The sequence below is a fragment of the Aquarana catesbeiana genome, linkage group LG01, assembly GCF_042186555.1.
Source record: "Aquarana catesbeiana isolate 2022-GZ linkage group LG01, ASM4218655v1, whole genome shotgun sequence".
Lineage (NCBI taxonomy): Eukaryota > Metazoa > Chordata > Amphibia > Anura > Ranidae > Aquarana > Aquarana catesbeiana.
The window spans coordinates 880,093,642-880,096,326 of NC_133324.1; positions in this window are offsets into that span (position 1 = coordinate 880,093,642).

Consider the following 2,685-nt stretch of genomic DNA (forward strand, 5'->3'; position numbering starts at 1 on the left):
ACCGATGCCACTAATCCCATCCCCCACCACCACTGCCACTCATCTTAGGGGCGTAACTACAGGAGTCACAGTTGCAATAGCGCACATGTTGCCCCTGAACACCTGGATGGGGGGGAGGGGGCATTTAGAGGAACAAATCCCCTCCATTTTTCTCCTGCAGCCACTAAAAGTCTGCTTCCCCTCCTCTCCCTCTGATGGACATTAAGTGGCTGCAGGAGGAAAATGGAGGGGATTTGTTCCCCCTCCTATCCAGGTCCTGCAGCCCCCAGGATCATGGGAAGGGCCCTGGCTGGAGGTCAGAAGGGCCCTTCATGGTTTCTTGCACCGCGGCCCTGAAGGTTCTAGTTATGCCACTGACGTCAGATCTGGGTGGACTGATGTAGCTAAGCATTCTAATGGAGTCCTATGTACTTCTAAACTCCTAAAGCCTGGATTGTAAAATGACATATATTATAAATATTGCTTTCTATTCTATTCTCATTGTGGTGATGAGACTTACCTTATGACGGAAATGTCAAGAGGGAAATGTTTTACGGTGAAATAAAACAAATCCCCTCCAGAGATGTATTCCATAACGAAACAGGCAGAATTGCGGGTCTGAAAAGTGGTGTAAAGCTGGGTGAGGAATGGATACCCTGCCGCCATCTGCAAGACCTTCTGCTCTGTTTCAATGACGTCACGTTGATCTAAAGTCTTCCCGACTGACTTGATGGCCATGATCTTCTTGGTTGCACAGTGAGTTGCCAGAAAGACCTGAATGAGAGTAAAGACATAAGTAATTTTTAATGCTTTTTGCATTTTGCAGATTTTTGAGGTCTGCAAAATACCTGGGCATTCCATGGCCTCCGAAACTGTGATAGGCAGTGAAGAGTGTAATGTATTTTGGGGTGTAATTTCACATATTCCCATGGCATGTTTGAGCAATATATCATTTAGTGACAACTTTGTGCAAAAAAAAAAAAAATTGTCTCTTTCCGGCAACTTGTGTCACAATATAAAATATTCCATGGACCCGACATGCCTCTCAGCAAATAGCTTGGGGTGTCTACTTTCCAAAATGGGGTCATTTGGGGGGGGTTTTGAACTGTCCTGGCATTTTATGCACAACATTTAGAAGCTTATGTCACACATCACCCACTCTTCTAACCACTTGAAGACAAAGCCCTTTCTGACACTTTGTTTACATGAAAAAATTATTTTTTTTTTTGCAAGAAAATTACTTTGAACCCCCAAACATTATATATATTTTTAAAGCAAATGCCCTACAGATTAAAATGGTGGGTGTTTCATTTTTTTTTTTCACACAGTATTTGCGCAGCGATTTTTCAAACGCATTTTTTGGGGAAAAAACACACTTTTTTAAATTGTAATGCACTAAAACACACTATATTGCCCAAATGTTTGATGAAATAAAAAAGATGATCTTAGGCCGAGTACATGGATACCAAACATGACATGCTTTAAAATTGCGCACAAACGTGCAGTGGCAACAAAATAAATACATTTTTAAAAGTCTTTAAAAGCCTTTACAGGTTACCACTTTAGATTTACAGAGGAGGTCTACTGCTAAAATTACTGCCCTCGATCTGACCTTCGCGGTGATACCTCACATGCATGAGGCAATTGCTGTTTACATTTGACGCCAGACCGACACTTGCGTTCACCTTAGCACGAGAGCAGGGGGGGACAGGGGTGCTTTTTTTTTTTTTATTTTTTTTTTGCTTTTTTATCTTATTTTTAAACTGTTCCTTTCATTTTTATTTTTTTTTTAATCATTTTTATTGTTATCTCGGGGAATGTAAATATCCCCTATGATAGCAATAGGTAGTGACAGGTACTCTTTTTTGAAAATATTGGGGTCTATTAGACCCTAGATTTCTCCTCTGCCCTCAAAGCATCTGACCACACCAAGATCGGTGTGATAAAATGCTTCCCCAATTTCCCAATGGTGCTGTTTACATCTGGCAAAATCTAAGTCATAAAATGCTCGTAGCTTCCGGTTTCTTAGGCCATAGAGATGTTTGGAGCCACTCTGGTCTCTGATCAGCTCTATGGTCAGCTGGCTGACTCACCGGCTGCATTCTCAGGTTCCCTGTTGAGACAGGAGAGCCAGAGAAAAACACGGAAGACGGTGGGGGAGGGGGTCATTCCCTCCCACTGCTTGTAAAAGCAGTCTAGAGGCTAATTAGACGCTAGGATTGGTTTTACATGAAAGCCGACCGCTGGCTGAAAAGAATGATACCAAGATGATACCTAAACCTGCAGGCATCATTCTGGTATAACCACTTAAAGTCGTGAATGGCGTACCTGAAGACAAAAAAATGGTTAACAATAAAGCACAGTAAACGGTAAAGTATAAAAAATTGCATACCTGAAAAGCAAACATGATAAAACATAATAACAATAAAACATTGCAGAATAGAATACAGTAAAAAAGAGCAGAACAATAGAGAGAGAAAAGAGAGAGAGAACAATAAAACAACAACTATTTTTTTTATTTTATATTTTTGTTTGTGTTTTTTTTTTTTTTTTTTTTACACTTTTTTTTGTAACTGTAACTTTTATAACTGTAACCGGTTCCAGGTTCGGGTCTCTCAAAATGCGATGGCATCTTGGGAGACCCTGTGAAAGTGTGCCTAGTCTGTGCAATGCTGTACCCTACGCTAATACTCAACTAGTGAATGG